At 43.4% G+C, this 23,293-nt stretch overlaps 1 protein-coding gene and 1 pseudogene across 1 annotated transcript in view; both read left to right on the top strand.

Moving 5' to 3' along the window:
- The window catches only part of LOC132021744 (phosphatidate cytidylyltransferase 2), a 56,377-nt gene that overhangs the window by 5,901 nt on the left and 27,183 nt on the right, over positions 1 to 23,293 (top strand). The window lies entirely within an intron of this gene.
- Positions 8,685 to 10,085, top strand: LOC132022163 (ATP synthase F(0) complex subunit C2, mitochondrial-like; annotated as a pseudogene).

The raw sequence follows: 23,293 nt of genomic DNA, 5'->3' as shown, positions 1-23,293 counted from the left end.
TTTTTTTTTAATTTTAATTTTAATTTTTTTTTAAAGATTTTATTTATTTATTTGACAGAGAGAAACCACAAGTAGACGGAAAGGCAGGCAGAGAGAGAGAGGGAAGCAGGCCCCCGCTGAGCAGAGAGCCCGATGTGGGGCTCGATCCCAGGACTCTGAGATCATGACCTGAGCCAAAGGCAGTGGCTTAACCCACTGAGCCACCCAGGTGCCCCTAATTTACAGACTTTAAAAGCATGCCCAAAGAGCTTCTATTTTTCTTATGTGGCTATAAAAATCAGAAAAATAGCAAAATAGCTAGTATCAGTAGCAAAATGAGTCTTTCAAAGTATATGTGTGTGTATATTTTCATATATATATCAGTAATGTGGAGATCCTGAGGGGGAAAAATGGGCAGAAAAAGTTGATTAGGCCCAGTTTTCCCAGTTCCTGGTGGTTTATATATTTTGAAGTCCATCCCTGGGAGCAGCCGCTCGGATATCTTTGGAAGAAACTCCTGGTGTGGGGTGGGCTCCTCATACTGAGCTGCACATGAGGCTGCTTTCTGGATGATGACTTTTAGTATCAGAACTGTTTGTTCCAGCAATAATCAGTCACTCAGTATTACACACACCTTCTCCTCAGAACATTCACTGAATCCTGTGTCTGCTGTATTCAGTCTCTGTTAGCTCTGAGGGTGGGCTGGTGTCTGTTCATGAAGAAAATGTTCAGGATTTTTTTTTTTATACCACTTTTTGCTCCAAATCTCCAAATATTTCATTCTTTCTCCATTGATCTCAAGAAATACAACTGCACAAAAAATGAATCTTGTAACTAATTTCCCAGTTGCAAAAGGATGCAAATAATCATCCTTTAAACTGAAAGAATGTGAGCGTCCATACAGTACCCCCCCCATCTGCAGGTGATATGTTCCCAGACCCCAGAGGATGCCTGCAACTGCAGATAGTACCGAATCCTATATCTACTGTGTTTTTTCCTAGACTTAAATACCTACGATAAAGCTTAATTTGCACATTAGCACAGTGAGAGATGAACAACAATATTGAAATAGAATAATTACAACCATATACTCTAATAAAAGTTATGTGAATGTGTTCTCTCTCTCAAAATGTTGTTTTGTACTCGCCCTTCCTGTAATGATGTGAAATGATAAAATGCCCATGTGATGAGATGAAGTGTGGTCAGTGACTTAGGCATAGTAACTTAGAGGTTGGCTACTGTTGACCTCCTGACAGTACCTCAGGAGGATCACCTGCTTCCAGGCCTTGGCCGACTCCTGGTAACAGCCCTGGGAGAGCAAAACTGCAGACATGGGGGGCTACTGTGTTTCTGGTTTGCACGCTCTTCCCTCTGCTCTAGGAACCATGCAGGTGGACTGTATTGAACTCATTTGCGTTTTCACTAGGCTTGCAGAGTACCTGTCCTGCACACGGCTTCATGTTCCCCATGCTGTGACAGCCTCCCTGACTCTCCTGACCCGTGCTGGAGGCTGCTCGGCATGAGAAAGCACAACCTTTCATGTGCTGTACTGCCTCTGGTTTGTGAAGAAGATGTAGAGACCCTGACTCTTGATTAGTATTTTTCCAGGGCCATCTTGGAAAAATACAAATTTGCTCCCGGGCTTTGGGCAGAGCTCTTGCCTTCCAAGCCTTGTGCATGGTGGTGCAGTGCCAGTGATGGTAGTCTGGATCCGTTAGGCAGCTCCCCGCCAGTCCCCGGTCTTTGTTCTCACGCCATTTGCCCCAACAGTGGGGGTGGCAATAAGGCCCACTAAGTTGAGTGACCTTTTTAAGGAAGTTAAACTTCATTGTGTCCTTTTGACGGCAGTGCATGGTTCCAAATTAGAGAGGTGCAAAGGGTACACTGTGAATTGCACCTTCTCTTCCCCAGAGTGCCGCAGAGGCAGCGTTTTGAGCCAAGTTTCATTGCTCGTGAGTGCCCACTGTTGGTGCAGGATGCAATATCTCCTTCCAAAGTCAGATGTCCTTTTGTTACTTTTTGTCAGCAAGTCCTTTGTATTAGGGTCACCGCAGGGCCAGCCTGGGGCTTCTCCATGAAGACTCTGCTGAAAGATCTGGTGAGACTTGGGATTTACTGACAATACTCTCTGCTCCTGGGTCCCTAATGTTGAGAGGATTTCTGTCATTGACCCCAGATTCCTCAGCAGGTGATTCTCAGAGCCTTCACCCCACAATCTGTTTCCTGCTGGTCCTGGTGGTTTCAGTGACATCCAGAACATTCCTTGGTGCATATCCCTCAATCAGCGACTATCTCAAATCTGACTTCCTTTTTTCTAGACATTGACCCTCTTTCTGTCTCCTCTGCAGGTAGAATCAGATTTCTAAGTTGCTGTAGGTTAAGTCCATTGGTTCCTGTGTCTTCTGCTCTCTCACCCCATCCAGGTTCTAACCAGGGGTTAACCTGGATTCCTTACCTGTTGCTCTAGTATATTACTTCTAATTCTAGTCCATCTATCCTTTCTATCCTCTGACAGCTCTGAAACCACCCTATAATTAGAGGGGAAAAAAGGAGTCCTGGCTGTCAAAGACTATAAAGTCTTCTCTCTTACCCAGTCCCTCCACTTGCTTGGTGCCCTGTGATATCAGTCTAGGCTCTTGCTGTTTCCACTTCCTGAATTGTGCTTTTTCTCTGTCACCCCTCTCCCTACCTCTACCTATTTAAATCTTATTTTCTCAAAATCTGTTTTAGCTCTTCTCTGTCTCATTACTTCATCAGCATATATTGTAGAAATCACAGAGATGTGTACATATGAGTATGAAACCCATCTGCAGTCCCATAATGCAGGGAGACAACCATTGTTCAAATGCATGTGGTTGCACACGGTCATAATAGCAGTTACCATGTCTGATCTGATAGCTTGCCTCTTTATGCTGCCAGAAGCATTTTCCCACACCGTTAAGGTTCGTTAAGTTCTTTATAAGCATTATTTCAAACTTTTTCTTACCGTGAAAGAAACGATGAAAATAAATGATATTCATTGTAGAAGCACCAAAAAAGAAAATAAGTCACCTCAAACCTGCCATTGAGAGAGAACCATTGTTGTTGACATTTTGGTGCATAGCCTTTCTTTGTATTGAATACTACTGTTTTATAACTCATTTTTTAACTTAAGAATATGCCCCGAACATTGTTCAAGTCTATAAACATTTAACCAGCATCGTTTTTAATGTCTATATGTCATTTCATTGTGTGTCTGTACTTGAACTTATTGAACCAATCAGGCTTTTAAGTTGTTTAATTTTTTTGCTATTATAAGCAAGCTGCAGGAAGTACCCTTGTTGAAATAAAACAAAACACAAAAAGCCCTTTATGCACATGCATATCCTTAGATAAGTACTATGTTTAGAACTGCTGATTTAAAAAGGGATGTACATTGTCTAAGCTTTTGATACAATTAATATATTTCCTTCCTGTAGTAAATTTGTAGCCACCCTAACTGTATGAGAGTGTCTATCTTTGTGGTCTCTCCTTCCCCACAAAGACATACTGAGTATTCACATGTTTCCTGTTCTTAGAAGAGGCATTAGAGCCTAGTAGTTACAAGCCCAGAGTTCTTCTTGGATTGCTTGGTTTATAACCTGAGTTCCCCCCAATAATTTGCTTCCGTTTTCTCCTCTGAATAATGGGGCTTAGAATGAGGTTGTTCTGAGGCACTATCATGCTTTTCCCATAGGAACTATACCTTAGAGTAACAAAATAGTTGATTATTTTACTAGAACAAATGGAAAAAGAGTGATAGAATATTAATATATTCAACTCCCCACTGAATTGATAAACAAGACCATAACCATCAATGCTGCTACCATCAGACAACCAGATATTGGGTATCTCCTGATGGAAGTACAAATCAGAGGAGGAATCTTGTCCAAAAATCATACCAGAGCCTAATGAATACTTTAGTTCTAAGGGCTAGTTTACAGGAAATTCAAGGGACAGAACACATTGAAAAACACCATTGGACAAATGACCTGGTTACTTTAGAAAATACATGGCAAGGAGATATTGTGTCCCATTTTAAGAGAAGGGGGAGCAATAGATATGATAAGCCTATGCATTAAAATAATAAGGCATATTAATGACTTCTGGACCTTATTTGGGTCCTGATTCAACCAAATTGCTATGAAGAAGAAAAATATGTGAAAATTTTGGGTAAATTTGAATATTGGAGGTTTAATATAAATGAATTGTTAATTTTTATAGGTGTATAGGTATAGTGATATTTAAAAGCCCCTAATTAGAAAAAATAAACACCATTTATAAAAGAAATGGTAAATAGAGCTACATTAAAATTAAGAACTAAATGAAAAGGAAGTCTAGAGATGGAAAGGAGGTCTAGAGATGAAAAGGAAGTCTACAAATGAGAAGATAAAAAATACATTTGACATTAGACTCATATCCAGAATCTATGTAAAGAAGTCCTACAAAATGAATATATAAAAAAGACAACTCAATTAAATGGGGCTCTTCATGGGGTGCCTGGGTAGCTCTGTCGTTAAGCATATGCCTTCAGCTCAGGTCATGATCCCAGCATCCTGGGATTGAGCCCCACATTGGGCTCCATGCTTGGCAGGAAGCCTGCTTCTCCCTCTCCTGCTTCTGCTTGTATTCTCTCTCTCTCTGTTGAATAAGTAAATAAAATCTTAAAAAAAAAAAAATGGGACTCTTCAGGTGGTCAATAAATATACGAAAGTGTGGGACACCTGGGTGGCTCAGTTGGTTAAGCAGCTGCCTTCGGCTCAGGTCATGATCCCAGCGTCCTGGGATCGAGTCCCACATCGGGCTCCTTGCTCCGCAGGGAGCCTGCTTCTCCCTCTGCCTCTGCCTTCCACTCTGTCTGCCTGTGCTCGCTCTCGCTCGCTCTCTCTCTGACAAATAAATAAATAAAATCTTAAAAAAATATATATACGAAAGTGTGACCAACATCATTAGTTGTTAGGGAAGTGCAAATTAACAACATTTAAAAAAATTTTTTTAAAAGATTTTTATTTATTTATTTATTTGAGAGAGAGACAGTAAGAGAGAGCATGAGTGAGGAGAAGGTCAGAGGGAGAAGCAGACTCCCCATGGAGCTGGGAGCCCGATGTGGGACTCGATCCCAGGACTCCGGGATCATGATCTGAGCCGAAGGCAGTCGTCCAACCAACTGAGCCACCCAGGTGTCCTGGGAAGTGCAATTTAAAACAGCAATGAGATTCTACTGCACACCCATCAGCATGGCTAAGATTAAGAGGACTGAAGATACTAAGGGATGACAAGTATGTGGAGTTCATGTACTGTTTGTGGGAGTATAAATTGGTAAAACCACTCTGGAAAACTGTTTGGCAAATATTTACTGACACCTATGTATAGGGGCATCTGGGTGTCTCAGTCGGTTGGGTGTCCAACTCTTAGTTTCGGTTCAGGTCATGATTTCAGGGTTGTGAGATCGAGCCCCATGTTGGCCTGGGTTCCGTGCTAAGCTTGGAGTCTGCTTGAGATTCTTTCCCTCTCCATCTGCTCTCCCCCACCTGACTCATGTGTATGCTTTCTCTCTCAAATAAGTAAAATCTTAAAAAATATAAAACCCATGTATACACAAATCCTATGAACATTCACAGGTGATTACTTGATAGAAATTTGTACATAATGTTCATAATGTTCACTAAAAGACAAGTTCTAGAATATTGAAAGCAGTGTTCTCCGCAGTAGCCCCAACGTGCGAACAACCCAAATTGTGAATAATGCTGCTGTGAACATGGGTGTACAAATATCTGTTGGGATCTCTGCTTTCAGTTCTTTTGGACATAGACCCCAAAATGGAATTGCTGGGTCATGTGGTAATTCTTTGTTTAATTTATTGAGGAAATGCCACACTGTTTTCCTGTATTTTGGGAATTTCTGTTTTAATATCTAATAATGGCAGTTATTGATTGGTATAAATTACATAGGCAACTACTGAGGTCCTCAATAATTATGAGTGTAGAGAGGGAGGTGCCTGAGTGGCTCAGTCAGTTAGGTGTCTGCCTTCCACTCAGGTCATGATCCCAGGGTCCTGCAGCCAGATTTCGTCCTGCAGCCAGCTCCCTGCTGGAAGAGGAGTCTGCTTCTTCTTCCTCTACTTGCTGCTCCACCTGCTTGTGCATGCACTCTCTCTGTCAAATAAATAAATAAAATCTTGAAAAAAAAGGCAAGAACTGCAGCTTTAATGAACTATATTACTCACCAAGGAAGAGAAGGGTTGAAGCAGTCTTTGCTCATGGATGTGGATGAGGTGGGTGATACTCTCCTTTGCAGTGTCTCAGTTTGGAGGACACCTTATATGGTCGCACTAATAATGGGATCCATTATCGGGTGGATCGTCAGACTGGGTGTTGTTTGGGGTTGTAGTAGAGCTTCCTAAACTGGCAAGCTTTCATCTTCTTGTAGACCATGCTTTAGGATGAAGAAACTACAGAGTATAGCTTTATTTCACCCTGGTTGCTACACTAAAAATTTCTTTATATGGTACTATAAGACATCAGGTCATTTTCTTTCTTTTTTTTTTCTAAAAGAAAGCCTCTTATTGTTTATTCACAAAGCATATGTTGTCAGTGTGACCACTCTCAAAATACCAGTAATCTGAAGACCATACATTCCTTTTGAATTTTGATTAATGTTTTGAAATCTATTAATTCTGGCCTCCTGCTACTGTTATTTGGAATGTAACTAAAATTTCCCAATGTACTGTTTTGTTAAAAGTCTAAAATGTGGGTGCCTGTGTGGGTCAGTCAGTTAAGTGTCTCACTCTTGATTTTGGCTCAGATTGTAATCTGAGTCTGTAGTCTGCTTGAGATTCTGCCTCTCCCTCTCCCCTGCCTTCCCCCCACCCTGTGCTCTTTTTCACTTTCTTTCTCCCTAAAAATAAAGAAGTAAAATATAAAGTCTGTAAAAAAAAAATGTCAAATGGTAAAGATTTTACTTATTTATTTGACAGAGAGACAGCGAGAGAGGGAACACAAGCAGGGGGAGTGGGAGAGGGAGAAGCCGACTTCCCACTGAGCAGGGAGCTGTATGCAGGGCTCCATCCCAAGACCCTGGGATCATGACCTGAGCTGAAGGCAGATGCTTAATGACTGAGCCACCCAGGCACCCTTCAGATGGGTTTTTGAGACACAAATATTTGTTTCTAAATAAATGTTGACTGAAAACATCACGTTGAGGGTCATGTGCACTGTATGAAGTTTGCATATTAACAATCTCTATGTGTCTTCTCAGGAAAATACTAACTGGGGGGGGGGGGGCTGTTGCAGGGTGTACTGGCTTGAGTCAGTCTTTTCTTCTGGTCTGCAGGACACAACTGCTTCCTCTCAAGGCAGGCGGCACCGAGCCCATCCAGTTGCTAGTCCTTGTATGCAGCCTAGAGTCTGTATCGCAGTTTGATGTCCAGTAGTCTCATTGGGTCTGGTTACCATGCACTAAAGGTTATCTTCCATCCCTCTCCCCTTCAAGGACAGTTGTGGAAGAGGGTCTGGATGAACGGGGCAGGATAACCCAAATAAGTAAAATCTTATTTTACTTGTCCAAATTCTTTCCATTTGGATAAGGAGAGAATGAGCAGCAATGTCTGGGCTCACCTCTCTCCTGACTGGGACTTTGTCTGAGACCTCTGTGTGCTTAGATGGGGCCTGTTGCTTGATAGGCTTCATTTTAGGTTGAACGGATGGGGAGCCACACCTCCTAAATCTCATCTATCATCCCATATGTCAGATCTCAGTCCGGAACTCCTCCAGGGTAGCAGAGGGCTGCTACTTTCTCAGCCTTTTTTTTTTTTTTTAAAGAATTTATTTATTTATTTATTTGACAGAGAGAGAGATTACAAGTAGACAGAGAGGCAGGCAGAGAGAGAGAGAGAGAGGCAAGCAGGCTCCCTGCTGAGCAGAGAGCTCGATGCGGGACTCGATCCCAGGATGCTGAGATCATGACCTGAGCCGAAGACAGTGGCTTAACCCACTGAGCCACCCAGGCGCCCTTTCTCAGCCTTTTTGAAGTATATCTTTTTCAGCCTTTCTGAAGTATATCCTCTTGGCTACGCTTTGTTTTATATCCTCCATCTTAGTTCTTCAATCTACACTATTATCCAGAAATTTCTCGAAATCTCATATATGTGGTTGGTCCCTGTCCCTTACTATTTCTGCCTAAAAGGACATGGTTTTATTCCTTACTATGCTTATTGACATTCATTTAAGTGGGATATTGAGGTCAAAAGGCATGCGCCCTGGGACGCCTGGGTGGCTCAGTTGGTTAAGCGGCTGCCTTCAGCTCAGGTCATGATCCCAGGATCCTGGGATCGAGTCCCACATCGGGCTCCTTGCTCGGCGGGGAGCCTGCTTCTCCCTCTGCCTCTGCCTGCCTCTCTGTCTGCCTGTGCTCGCTCGCTCTCTCTCTCTCCCTCTGTCTCTGGCAAATAAATAAATAAAATCTTTAAAAAAAAAAAAAAAAAGGCATGCGCCCTGACTGCTTTCATCAACAGGAAGTTTTCAGTTTTGAGAGACCGAGCTCATCTTACATTAGAAGCAGTCACTTGCAACACTTTTGTTGTTCCGTGTTTGGGGTGAAGGATAAACTGGTTCCTCTTGATTGATAGCACCTGTGAATTCTGGGCTTCTGCTGTTGACATTAAGAAGGGCAAGAGCTGACAACTGATCATGGAAAGTGCCTGTGTTCGACTGGAGTTGACTGATGGAGGAGAGGATGCTGGGTAGGAGATCAGGGAAGAGTCAGAAGAGGGTGGTGTAGGTCCTGGCCGCGCTCCTACCTGAAGGGCCTAACAAAGATGCCGTGGTTAGATTCTTAGTGTGATGGGGCACTTCTCTTCGGAATGAATCAGTTACTGATAACATTCAGTCTTCAAAATAATAATAGTCTTCTAAATAAGAGGTTATCGGTGGAAAAATAATCAGTTGAGAAGCGGCTCAGAGGGATTGACCAGCCAGCATGCATTCTGATTCCCTTGAGCTAGTTTTTCCAGGGGCTTCCCTCTGAAGGCATAAATCATAAATCCTCTGTATTCCCCTCAACTGTCGGTGTGTAGTGTCCCACCCTACTTTTTGAGTAGGAGGGGTGTTAGTAGAAGCCCGAAGACCTCCTTCACTGGCTACTTTAAGTAGAATCTCCTACTGCAGTCCGGTCTGTTCTGTGTTAGAGGTGACGTCTATCACCCCCTATAGATTTGGGAGAACAAGGGCCACATGGGCTTTGTTTTCTCACAGGGATGCCAGCCAGACTCTCAGTTTTCTCTTGAACAGCTGCCATTTCTATCTTCTGTCTGCTCCACAGAATTCTCTGTACAGAGAATTTTTAATTTTCACATAGTGGTCTGTTGAAAACATACTACATTGAGCACTTCTGACCAAGAACCATTTCTTCCAGAGATATCAGCCTTTCCTAGAGGCTTATCAGACAAGTGATATCTTAACATTCTAGAGGGTCCTGCTTGAATCCTAGGAGCTGTGGTTAGATCCTCTTTCCTAGATCTCAGGAAGAATTATCTGCATTACGAGGTTTGGTGTTCTAACACACAATTCTTAACATTTCTCATTGGTCTTAAAATATCCAGTATACGAGCTCCCTGTCTTCTGTGCATTGGGAGCAGCTCTCCTGCCACAGCCCCTCATTCCCTGGACACGTAGGTCTGTGCGAAGTTCATCTCTGCCCCCTTCTTGGTCAGGGGCACTTCTTAGCCCTTGAATGGATTAATGTCTACAGCAGTGCTAAAAGCACCGGAAACACTGACGGATAAGAGCCTCAGCAGCTTGGCAGCCCTGTGTCCCCTGACTTCACTTATTCCCAGTCGCAGCTGAATCAGAGCCATTTCAAGGGACATTGGCACAGCTGCCAAGTGCATGGGGGCTGGGGCTGCAGTGGTAGGCGTGGCTGGCTCTGGGGCTGGAACTGGGACTGTGTTTGGGAATTTCATCATTGGTCATGTCAGGAACCTGTCTCTGAAGCAACAGCTCTTCCCCTGTGCCATTCTGGGCTTTGCCCTCTCGGAGGGCATGGGGCTCTTTGGCCTGATGGTGGCCTTTCTCATCCTCTTCACTATGTGAAGGACCTGTGCCTCCATCTTTTTCCTGTTTCTCCTCTACCCTGTATGTTCCTTTTCTTACGCCTCCCCAGGCAGCCAGAGGAAAGTGGTTAGCTCAGAGTTTGACAGAGGGAAGGCAAATAAATCCTGTATTAATAAGATAAAAGAAAATCCAAAGTATAAGAATGAGCCATTATTTGAAGTTGGAAAACCAAAGACTTTTAGTGTCCAGGGGATCAAAGGGGGGGGGTGGAAAACCAAGATGAGCTGAGATTTTTCAGGGCCCCTTTTTTTTTCCAGGGAAATTTTCCACGAAAAATTTTTTCCTGGAAATTTCCTGAAGATTTTCATCTTCATTCATCACAAATGTCTCTTAGCTTTGATGAGTTTAGATAGATAGTGTGGTTGGGGAAGCTGACCTCAGGGGCTGGTTGTTTTGGTTGCTTTGCAGAATCTCCTGTTGCCTCCCTCCATGTGGGACTGGGGCTTGCTCATCATTCTGACCTATTTAGCATGGCTTGGGGGCAAGGACAGAGGAAGTGCCTGTGGGGTGGTGACATCTGAGCTGAAGGAGCAGGAATGTGTCTGGAAAGATGGACCAAGAATAAGTCAGGGGTCCCAGTGGAAAGGCCTGAGGGCCAGGCCAGAAAGTTTTAGGGTGAAGCCAGCACAGAGGAGTTGAGAAGCTTAGATATATCCTTTGGCACTTTTTCAAAGTATAGAAACAATACTTGTTTGGTGGAAAATGTGGGGCTGATTGGAAAATATTTAAAAATTTAAATTACCTTTAATTTTACTACTTAGAATATAACTGCTGATAACATTTTTATTGTGCCCTGCTTATCTTTTTTTCTATGGCTGCTTGGTGTTTTTCCCTATCTTTGTTAAGTAGATCATATAAGTTGCTGCTGCTGCTGCTGCTTCTTCTTCTTCTTCTTTTTTTTTTTGTTAAAGATTGTATTTATTTGAGAGAAAGATAGAGCGAGAACACACATGAGCAAGGGTAGAAGCAGGGGGGGAGGGAGAAGCCTACTCCCCGCTGAGCAGGGAGCCCAATATGGGGTTCCATCCCAGGACCCTGGGATCAAGACCCGAGTCAAAAGCAGATGCTTAACCATCTGAGCCACACAGGCGCCCCAGTTGTTTCTTCTTATAAGGACATGATGAACATCCTCATGTAAATGAAGTATTTCTATAGATATTCACTTTGGGTATATTTCTTGCCAAGGAATGACTAGATCAGAGGAGATGTGAACCATTTAAAGGTTCTTAATACATATTTCCAAACTGCCTTTCAGAAAGGTGGTACTAATTTACATTTGTGTGAGTACTGTATGAGTTTATGGGTTTTCTCCAAGCCTGGTCCACCATGAATGTTCTTTTGATCTGTTCAGTCTGATGTAAGAAAATGGCTTCTATGGCCATTTTATTTTTTATGACACGGATTACTAGTGAGGTTAAATAAGTGTACATGTTATTGTATTTGGCAAATTGTCTCTTGCTGATTTTTTTTCATGTGGACGTGGGTACATCTTATTGATTTGTAAGAGTTTTGTTTTGTTTTGTTTCTCATAGTTAAGGAAGCTGAAAGATCTGATTTTTCACAGACATGTTGCAGTGATCCCTGCAGGTGTGTGAGGGCCAGGGGGCGCTGTTGAGCAGGGCTGTGATGTGATTACAATTCCCAGTCATAAGGTCATGGTCATACCATGACCAGCTGGTGACTTGTATATGCATCCAGAGGCAGGCTTCCTGGATGATCAGAAGTATTGGCTCTTGTTTTACAGGGATGAGCAAAAAGGCCTGAACTTCAAGTCAGAATTTGAACCCAGGTAGGCTGAACCTGAGTTCGATGCTCTTTGCTTTAGCCATTCTGTTTTTCTGACCTCTTGGTCTCCCTAGTCATTTCCTTCCATGGGTTGGTCAAAGAGCCTGTAACAGAGGAAGACCTGTGAGCATCTCACGGTTAGTCAACAGGGCAGCGGGGCGGTGGGGGGGCGGGGAGCACTTGCCTTACTCTGCACCTGTCTTGGAGAGAGGAGGTGGGTGGCCCTCCCACAGAGGAGGTGGCCCCAGAGTTCTTTGGGGCCTGCATGCTGGAAGCAGGGACATCTTAGCATGGGCCCTGGAGCCCTCACCAACGTGAGGCCTGTGTGGCCTGGAGCCCTTACATTCTTATGTTCGCTTCAGCCCCAGCTTCTCGTGGAACCCTCTCTGCTCCTGCACTCCATTTCTTCATCATCCTTCCTTTTCCAGTCTTCTGTGGGACTTGACTATTCAAATTCTGGTTAGGTGCTTTCTCATCATTAAATAAAGTCTCTGGGGTTGGGCTCCTGGTCTTGGAGTTCTATATCTCCCACAAGATTCATTAAAGGATGTGTGTCGATTGGTCATGATGATTTCTGGGAGGGAGGCAAAACCGACTGTCCCTGGGACAAGAAAGCGGGAAAGCACAACCCTCCTGCCGACTTGGTCAGAAGCTCTTGGTTACTGTCACACTTGGCTTGTCCCTAGCACATATGGTTGTCAGACGGTGGAGTAGTGCTAAGTCAGCTGTGAAGATTAGCAACCGGTTGGGCAGTGAGAACCAGGCTTCTGGTTTCAGGAGGAATTTGTTGAGTGTAGTGATTAGTGTTGGAGAGCAAAAAGAAAATATTGGCATGTCAGTATTTATTTCTAGTACTGAAGTACCACATTATGTTAGCATGATGTTTACCCCTTTCAGAATTAGCCTGACTCCTGGCACCATATTTTATTTTTTGCTAGTTGTGATCCACTGAACTGATTTTTAAGACCCAGTAGGTTTCAATCCACAGCTCAAAAAACACCAATACCCCTGAGATAGGAATTGTTTCTGTCTTACGGATGAAAAACCTGAGGCTCAGAGGTGACATGATCTCTTCTAAGATCACACAACTAGTACTGCTTTCCCCCTTTCCCCATTCTTCTGGGGGTACTCTTCTTTTTGAGATAGACTTGCTTCTTTGGAAAGTCAGTTGCAGCCCTTTTTTTTTTTTGGTTTGTTTTTGTCTAGTTCACCACTCCCTCTTACTTGTGTTTGCAAGATTGATGTTCATTATTAATGAATGTAGCGTTAGTGAATTCTAGGATTACAGTTCTTAAGTACTGAGAATGTATTTGTGACGATGAGTAGTATACATTTGCTCATTATTTTGGAAGTTGTGTGATTTGGAGCCTTTCATGGTATTCATCCTCTGCATCCCCCTAATAGAATGAAACTCTACAGGTGCATAGTTGGCATGCAGGTGTGAAGGTGAATTGGACTAGGTATAGACAGTTCCCCACTGTCACCAGCTGCAAAGCATGATGACTCACATTTCTTTCTCTGTGTGTAGATACCTGTAGATAGATTTCTTCTCACCTGATGTCTCCTCAGGCCTCAGAATACCTGCCTACGGAGGCTGTGTGTCTTGTTGGTCCTGCTGATCTCAAGCCTTTCTGGTTGACAGCTTATTGCTCCAAGCCAGGACCTCTTGGAGTAAATGGCTCTGGAACATCAGGGACTGATGTTTAACTGTCCATTTCTAGAAGCCCTTGAGTGGGCACCGAGTCTGAGGACCCTCTCGGACAGTGAATTGCTCACTTGCTGTATCCATTATTAGGTCAGGCCTAGTTCTAAGAGCCTGGGCCATCTGCATTGTCCATCCTTGATAGAGTTATCTGGGAGAGAGGCAGCTTGGAAACACTCTGAAGACAGGTCTGCAGTGGCCTGAGAATGAGGGAGGATCTTCTGGAATTCACATTTGAGCACTGAAGCAACAGTCTATATTATTGGGGCAGATAGCATCTTCATTCATTAGTGCCTGAGTCCTGCCCAGGCAGAACAATTGAGATTTCAGGCACTGAAAACAAGATAGCAGGCCTGTAATGGAGTCCCTCATGCTGAGCCTTACATCACCAAACTGAGACTTAATTAGTTTCAGCTGTCCCAGAAATGGAATCTAATCAAAAGTTATCTGACAGCACTAGTTAGTAATCTGCCTGATAGACCCTTGTCATCCCCTAAAGGAAAATGACTTCAAAGTAGCCAGTCTGCTTTGGCTTAGCATGACTTCCTTATTCCTACTCACTTCTGTCTATAAAAGTCTTTCATTTTGTACAGCATCTCAGAGCTCCTTTCTGTCTGCTAAATGGGATGCTGCTGTATTCATGCAACATTGGATACGGCCAATAAAATCTTTATTTAAGATTTATTTAAATTTATTTATTTAAATTTTACTCAGCTTAATTTTTTTTTTTAACAAAGAAAACCTAGGATGATGTCGTTAAATAAGTGTCCTCATTGCAGAGGTGCATAATAATCTTTTGATAGAAGATTTGCAACCCCGAACATTTATAAGAAATCTTTTTTTTTTTTTAATTGATGAAGCAGGTACATTTTGGTTATCTAGAAATTTCACTGTGGATTAGTGGAGTTTTTCTTAATACTAGATGACTGAGGTGTTAGAGCTTATTCTATTCATCAAACCTCAACTTCTCAGCTGAGATGGAGTTGGGTGGGGACAACAGCCAGCCTGTCCACAGTGCGATGACTAGAGGGGCTGCTGCAGTTGTGCTTGATACACAGATGGTGAGTAAGTTTTTTGGTTGATGCATCTGTCTGTCTTTGCATAGAGTGACAACCAGTTTGGCAGGGGCTTAGCTTCTGGAAGTCCAAGCTGAAGGAAGCAGGTATTTCCCTTTTGCAAGATTGCTGGACAGAAAAGCAGCCAGCAGCTGCTGGAGATTATTTTCTTATTCTACTACCCACCTTCATCCTGGAGGTTTGATGTCTCATCCTTAGAATGTTCTTGGGAATTTCTCATTCTTTCCACTTACGGAATTAGCAAATCTGTGTGAATGCCGTGAGCTGGTGCTGTTTTGTGCAGAGTGGCTGGCTATGTGAGAAATTATGCTTGCCATTTTAACCTACAGACTCAGAAGGGGAAAACTCCTTAGTTGTTCCTTAACCTGCCATCTTCTCTCTCTTCCTCCTTTTGTGAAGAAACCTGCATTGGGGACCTTGTATATATCAGTCAGTGTTGTAGGCAAAGGGGGATATAGCAGTGAATAACTGAAGTCCCTTCCACGTGGACTTTGTGTTCCAGTGGGGGAGTCAAATGTGTAATAATTTCAGGTGGTAGTGATGTTATGAAGAACAAAGCAGGTTTTTTGTTTGTTTGTTTGTTTGTTTTAATATGGGGGTAGCATTTTGAATTGTTTGAAGCCCTTCCACTAATGAATCTGATTGGCTCAAAGGACAGATGTGTTCTTAATCTTTCTGGAGCATTTTTCATTACTCAAGGGAAATATGCAGAGACTTCTACCTTTTTGTAGGGCAGGACTGAACCATTTAGGGCTCTGAAAGGTTTTACTCTGCCCACTTATTCATTATTCCTGGCAACATAAGTTACTGTTTGCAGGTAGAGCTCTTGACCACTCTGGGTTTTATGGGTGCCCCGGGGGATCTCCCTCACCAGCCTCCCTGGCCCCAGTCATTTTAACCTTTGGGAAAGGCTGAAAATGCAGCCCTTTTAGTCATTAGTTGGATTTGTATAGCTGTAGCTCTAGGGGTGGTCTTCCCCACACAAATGCTGGCACACCATTATTCTAGGCTTTGTGGATAAAACATTAATGACTTTGATTAAAATTTAGTGAATTTGGGGGCACCTGGGTGGCTCAGTCAGTTAAGTGTCAGAGTCTTGATTTCAGCTCTGGTTTTGACCTCAGGGTCATGAAATTGAGGCCCATCTGGTTGGTTCTGCACTGAGTGTGGAGCCTACTTAAGATTCTCTTTCCTGGGGCGCCTGGGTGGCTCAGTGGTTTAAGCCTCTGCCTTCAGCTCAGGCCATGATCTCAGGGTCCTGGGATCGAGCCCCACATCGGGCTCTCTGCTCAGCGGGGAGCCTGCTTCCCCCTCTCTCTGCCTGCCTTCTGCCTATTTGTGATCTTTCTCTGTCTATCAAATAAATAAATAAATAAATAAAAATCTTAAAAAAAAAAAAAAAAAGATTCTCTTTCCCTGCCTCTGCCCTTCCCCACTACTCCTGTGCGTGCTCGCCCTCTCTTTCTCTCTCAAAAAAACAAAAAAACAATGAGTTTTAAAAAGACAGTTATTTAGCTTTTACCAGATTCAAGGCAAGGAACATTCAAGATAAACAAAGATGAATAATGCAGTCCCTACTTTTGATGAGCTTGAAATCAAATCAGCTTACAGGAAGTTCTATCTTAATATAAATACAGATGGGCAACAAATGGTGTGAGAGAGGTATAAGTTACATCCTGTGGGAACTTTATTTGTAGGAGATAAAGCTGGTGGGAAGAATGGTCTGTTAGATTCCTGGGGCTCTTCTAACAAATTACCAGGAACTGGGTGGTTTGAAACAATAGAAATTTATTCTCTCACTTCTGGAGGCTGGAAGGCTGAAATGAAAGTGTTGGCAGGCTTGCATTCCTTTCAGAGTCTCTAGGGCAGAATCCATGCCTCGCCTCTTCCCGGTTTCTGGGGACTATTGGCATTCCTTGGCATATGGCCACATCTCTGCCTATGCTGTCCTCACATTGCCTCTCCTCTGTGTGTCCAAAATTTCTGTGCCTCACTCTTAGAAGGATACAGGTGATTGCATTTAGGGGCTAACTGGATAATCCAGGATACGCCTTCTTTCAGGACTCTTAATTCAATCACTCTGCCTTATGAGGGAATATTTACCCTTTTGCCATGTAAGGTAATTATTCACAGATTCTTGGATCAATTTATTTTCAGGGAGGCCCATTTTTTATTCCCGCCTGCTACAGATGAGAATCAGGAAGGACCTTCCTTCCTTGAGTCTTGGTGGCTTCTAAGATGGGGCTTGAAGCATGAGCAGGGAGGTGAAAAGGCAAGGATCAAAGGGGGAGAAGAAGGAAGGGTGGGATGTAATCAGGGCCAACGGGTAGTTAATTGTGCTTGGATGGAGCATGTGGTGTGTGCAGGGTGTAAAGGGCCTGGAGTGGAGGTAGTTTGTCTAAAGACATTTCACTAGGCAGAAATGAGTGGAGGAGGGGGATGCTAGAGCTGTGCTTTATGAAGATTAATCTGGGAGTATGTGCAGAATAAATTAGAAAAGGGAGGAATTGGTGGAGAACCAATTGGGAGGCCGTTGTAGTAGAGAAAGGTTGACATGCAGATGTCAGCAAGGGTACTAGCAGTGGGAATGAGAATAAGGAAAGACCCTGTCATAAGAGGATCACACAGTTTGAGAATTGATGAGGGGATCCTGTGTGTGTGTAGGGGGGTTGTTAACCACAGTTCAACTAAGTAAATTTTAAACAAGATCTAATTGGTTTTTATTAAATGATTCATGAATTGGGCAGCAAGTAGAGGGGAGCTCTGAGGAGTTGTATGGAATGGAAGGTTTTTATGGGGGCAGGGGGTGGAAGAAGTTACTAGCAAAACATTCCAGGCAAGGGGAGAGAAGCTGGAGGTCTTCTCATGTAGATAACCTTATCTTCCTTTGGGGGATAGAGAGGGCCCACGTGGCAGACCGACAGGCACTGATCAAAAATTCCTGACCAACCAGTTAAGACTACATTTCTGGGGGAGGTTGAAATTGCAGTTAGATTCAGTGTTAAGCTTCAGTTTGGGAAGTTAGTGTAAGTGATGCCATTCGGGGCCTGTGGCTTCCAACAGGGGCTTGGAGACAGTGGTGAAGATCAGTGTTTCCCATGGAGTGTGTCTCAGGTACATTAGCGTCTTGAAGGAGAACAGAAGGAAGAGCTTGTGTGGTTGGAAAGGAGGTTATGAGTTTGGACCTATCAAGTTTAAGGTGCTGGTTGGACATCAAAGTGTCTTACTGGCAGGTTGAAATTTAGAGCTTGGGAGAGAGGACATAACTAGTGTCCTGGAGGATGAGCCCACAGAAGAGACGCTGATGACAGTGGATTGCTCACTAAGGATACGGTGAACAAACTCCCTAACCTGCACTTAGGGAGTGTGGGGAAGAAGAACAGAAAAGATGTAATCGGGGGCGCTTGGGTGGCTCATCATTAGGCATTTGCCTTTGGCTTGGGTCGTGATCCCAGGGTCCTGGGATCAAGCCCCACATCGGGCTTCCTGCTTGGCGGGAAGCCTGCTTCTCCCTCTCCCACTCTGCCTGCTTGTGTTCCCTCTCTTGCTGTGTCTTTCTCTGTCAAATAAATAAATAAAATCTTAAAAAAAAAAAAGATGTTAATTGGAAAAGAAGAAAACTAAGACTGTTTTAGTTATAAACACAGCAAGCTGCTCAAATTTTATGAAAAAGGAATTCATTGGCTCATGTAACTTAAAGACCAAGGGAATTCCAGCTTCAGGCCTAATTTAATCTAGGGGCTCAAAAAAAAAAAAAGAAAAAAAATCTAGGGACTCAGATGTCACCAAGCCTCGGTCACTCTCTTTCACATTGCTTTTGTTTTCAGGCTTCACATGGTGGCAAGATTTTCCAGCAGGTTAAAGCCCCATGGCCAAGGTCATGCCTTCTTCCTGGGGCCCCCACAAGAAGTACAGGGAATCGCTGTGATTAGTTTGTGTGTCCAGTGAAAACATGCCAACTGTTACCCAAACATATTTATCAATATTATCAAAACTTACTGGTTGTTGAATGCTATCATTTTGTCAATAGACTCATGGTTTAAGGTACGTACAGTTGTTAAGCAGGGATTTTAGAAGTTTTGTTAGGGCTTGATTGTAATGTCCAAACCAGTGTTCTCTTTGTATTGAACCAACGATGCTTAGATTTCCTATTGTTTTTCCCTCTCTGGGGTCAATTGTTGGGTATCTCTGGACAGTTTTTCCAAATTATCATTTGGCAGAACATTCTTTTGAAACATGGCAGAAGTTAGGCTGTTGGTTTCCTTGAGAACAGTGTTTTTGGCAGAAATTTCAGCAAGGTGTTCAATTGGCATCCAGGGAGTTGAATCTGGGATTCCTAGGAACCTAAATAGTAGCCAGAGCAACCAACAAAAGTATGGCATCTAATAAATTTTGGACATAGGAGCTATATTTAATTTTGTCCCACTGGAGGTAGGGATACCTGGTTGTTTCTGTAACATTCCAAATCATGAGATACCCCAAAGGCATAGCCCCTATCAGTATAAATATGTACTGTTTTGCCCTGGGCTAAGCTCAAGTAGCTAAAGGTAAAGGTGCTGCCTCAATGACTTCAAAGGAGTCACGATATTTACCATTTTCATCCTATAAATAAAAATAGCCAACCATGAAAAATTTGCTTTGGTTATAGGAGTTTCCTATAAAAGTCACTGAAATCCAGAAGGTAATCTGTCTGTATTAAGCAGTCATGAAGAGTTCTGTCTGGATGCAAAAGTAGTTCTTGTTTCCAGATCAGATGCCCTAAATATGGAACCTGAGTTTGAGCAAACTGGCGGGGGAGGGGGGAACATATATATGTAGAGAGAGAGAGGGAGGGAGAGAGGGAGACTTTATGTCCCTTTAAACCCCAAAGTGGTTGTTGTTTTTCCTTGTTTGTTTGTTTTTAAAGATTTTTAAGTAATTTCTATACCCAGTATGGGGCTTGAACTCACAACCCCAAAATCAAGAGTCATGTGCTCCATCATCCATTGAGCCAGCCAGGCGCCCCTAAGGCCAAAAGTTTTAGCAGATGAGTGTTGTCTCCTGTGAAGAGATTTGAGAAAGGGAGCGGAGAAGCAAATCATATACATATTATAACCAACTAGAGCCTGCAGAAAACTTTATATCCTCCAAATCAGCTTTTAAGGTTTATAAGGAGTTAAGAAGGTCTGCCTGTATAACCCGGAGCATTACTGTCCAGGTTTATTACTGTTCTTCCCAGGTGAAAGCAAGAAGATACTGTCCTTATGAACTGGAACACTAAAAGTGCACTATATAGAACAATTACAGGGAAGGAGGATTTGCTTTTAGTGGGAAAGGACATCAGTGTGTGGGGGTTGAGAACAACAGGGCACCCAGGGATAATGTTATTTATTGCTCTGAGGTCCTGGACTAGCCTCCATCCTGGCCAGGGGTCTTCTCACAGGTAAAGTAGGGGCTCCCAGGGCCTAGTATAGGGGATGATAAGGCCCTGAGTCTGTGGTCTCCTACTCCGGGCTTGATTCCTTAAAGGGCTTCTTTATTTATAGGGCATTTGTTCTGGGGAGAGGTGGCGAGGGATCTGTTTGAATCTTGGTGGGAGGCGTGCTGTGAATCCTGCCAGTATCAGTTGAGGAATCTGCCCATAAAGAGGGTGGCAGCTGACCTGATGGGGACAAATGCGCCGTGTCCCCAGACTCCTCTATCGTGCCATCAGAGATAGAGCAAACAGAAGAGGCTGAAGGCTCATTTAATCCACCTGGTTGGCAATTTTTTTTTTTTTTAAAGATTTTATTTATTTATTTGTCAGAGAGAGAGCGAGCGAGAGCGAGCACAGGCAGACAGAGTGGCAGGCAGAGTCAGAGGGAGAAGCAGGCTCCCTGCGGAACAAGGAGCCTGATGTGGGACTCGATCCCATGACGCTGGGATGATGACCTGAGCTGAAGGCAGCTGCTTAACCAACTGAGCCACCCAGGCGTCCCCCTGGTTGGCAATTTTGATTCTAAACTTATTTCCTTCTTTCGGGAGAAATTCTGGCATAATACTTTCCTAAGAAATCTTGTCCCATGAATGAATGGGATGGAGAAACAAAGGAGAAAAGGGTGGGAATCTCTCCAAGGGTCTAACCAAGAAGGTAAGGTGCAGAGACAGGAACCTTTGAGGTTTATGAGAGCCCCCCCCCCCCCCCCCACACACACACACACTCTATTTGGGCTGTTTTCATGTTCTGATGCCTGCAGGACCTGCTCTCCAGGACTGGCGTTGCATATGGAGAATGTAGCTATGGAGTCAGTAAGACAAAGATTTATTCTCAGTCTGAAGAGTGGTTTCTTCAGGCCAATTAAGAGTGGGGACTGGGAAGAGCCCCTGTAGGTCCTTGGAGCTTCGTCACTGGGAATTAGGAGGACGTTGGAAAGGCTGGCAAGAGGGCTGAAGGCTCCTGCAATACTTAAGTTTGTAACAGTCTTTTTTCCCATTGTCCTGGCCTTTTGCACCTATAGCAGAAACCGAGGGGTTTTGGTCTGTTTAGAGGCCGTCATAGGCCAGGGTTGAAAATCAAGAGTTTTAGTGGTCTTTCAGGTGGCCCTTGTGGGTGTGAGTGAGCTGGTTTGCCAAGCTAGCTAAATGTGGAGTAGATGCAGTTTCCTATTCCATGCTGCTCCTTCAACTAAAAAATCCTGGTTCAACCTGTTCGTAAATGAGAGCTAAATACTACCCAGGTGTATTCTCTAAAGGAAGACTAGAATCTTCCCCAGAGACACTTTGGAGTTGGTTATAGTAGTTATGACCAGGTCACCAGGCTATTGTGTGCAAATCTGAATTCTGTTTCAGTCAACAGGCTTAGGAAAAGCTACTGTAATTGCCTGATGGAGATTTCCGGTGAGCGTTCTAGGATCTTGCCAAAGTTAGGGGTTTGTTTCTCTAAATGTTTTAGGATGTTCTCATGGGGCTAATTTCATCCAGCGTTTGGTGTGGTCCTCCCCAACGAGCGCATGGCCTGGCTGATACAAATCTTAGAAACCGGGGTGGTAAGTTGGAAAACTATGTTAAATTCTTCAGCGAACATGGATCCTGAGTCACTTTAGGAAATTTTAACTCTGGCTCACAGTCTGACTTTGGTCCAGGGAACGTAAGAGATTTGGGATTTATTTGGATCCAAAGACTTAACTTTTTAAAAAAAATTTTTAAAAAGATTTATTTATTTATTTGACAGAGATGGTGAGAGAGGGAACACAAGCAGGGGGAGTGGGAGAAGGAGAAGCAGGCTTCCCACCAAGCAGAGAGCCCGATGTGGGGCTTGATCCCAGGACCCTGGAATCATGACCCATACTGAAGGCAGAATATTAACGACTGAGCCACCCACGCATCCCAAGACTTAACTTAAAGTGGCAGGTTTTATTACATTCAGGGAAGGAGGGAGTGGGAGAAGTTCAGAGGAAAAGGGAAGTTCTGTGAAAGGGTCAGTATACAAAGGGGGGGTGATGTAGCAAAGGTAGGAACTGAATACCAGATAAATTGGAGATAGAAAACAGGAAAGGAAAAAAGAGGCTTCAGAAGCCCCCTTTTCTCCTTTGCTTGCTTCCATTAGTCTAGAAGAGGCGTTTTTAGATTCTTGGTAACGTTTGGAAGCTTCAAAATCCCCAAATCCCAAAATCATACTCAGTTTTAACAATTTTAGAGCCATGGCTGCCCAATTCAGTTTTGAGAAAGTAAGTTTGGGGAGATTGAAAGTTCTTTATAATGGCCACTAAAGTTTTAAATTACTTTTGTTTAAGTTGGTCCATTTAGTTAGAAAAAGAAGACTTAGAAGCCGTTTAGTCTTCTTTCCATGATTTGCTTGGCTCAGTTAATTTAGAAATAGTGTTTTGCACAGAGGCAATCTTTGAATCCTGAAAACGTTTGGATCCCTCAAGGTATCAATTAAAATGGGCATCCCATTCAGGTCTCTCTCTGTCTCTCATTTAAGGAGCCACAGCTTTCTAATTTAATTTGAGAAAAACAAGTTTGGGGAGATCGAAAGTTCCCCATAATAGCTATTGGTGCTCTAAAGTACTTTTCACTAAATCTGTCTATTTGGTTATAAATGTGCATGTGGAGGGGCCAGAGTTTTTTTTTTTTTTTTAAAGATTTTATTTATTTATTTGCGAGAGAGACAGTGAGAGAGAGAGCATGAGTGAGGAGAAGGTCAGAGGGAGAAGCAGACTCCCCATGAAGCTGGGAGCCCGATGCGGGACTCGATCCCAGGACTCCGAGATCATGACCTGAGCCAAAGGCAGTCGTCCAACCAACTGAGCCACCCAGGCGTCCCGGGGCCATAGTTTTTAAACATAAAACCAGTGAGGGTCCCAGAAAGGGGGGCACTTTCAAAGCATTCTGATGACTGGGATCCCATACCTTAGAGGTTTTTCTCTAAAGCAAGGAGAAAATGCCTGAAAGCACAATTTAAACAGGAAGAGCCTGGTTCGAGAAGGAATCAGGCCGAAGGCCAGGACAGTTCCAATAGGAAGTCTGTCTCTGAAACGGAGTCAGACTGAAGGGCAAAAGAGTACTCTCATAAGAAACAAGACCTTAAGATAGATTTCAAATAAAGAGCTTGGACACAAAGTAGAGCTTAAAATCCAGGAAAAAACTTAACCTTCACACTCCAG

Source organism: Mustela nigripes, chromosome 7 (genome assembly GCF_022355385.1).
Source record: "Mustela nigripes isolate SB6536 chromosome 7, MUSNIG.SB6536, whole genome shotgun sequence".
Taxonomy (NCBI): Eukaryota; Metazoa; Chordata; class Mammalia; order Carnivora; family Mustelidae; genus Mustela; species Mustela nigripes.
The sequence above is the reverse complement of the archived record's forward strand: the minus strand, read 5'-3'. Positions and strand labels throughout refer to the sequence as shown.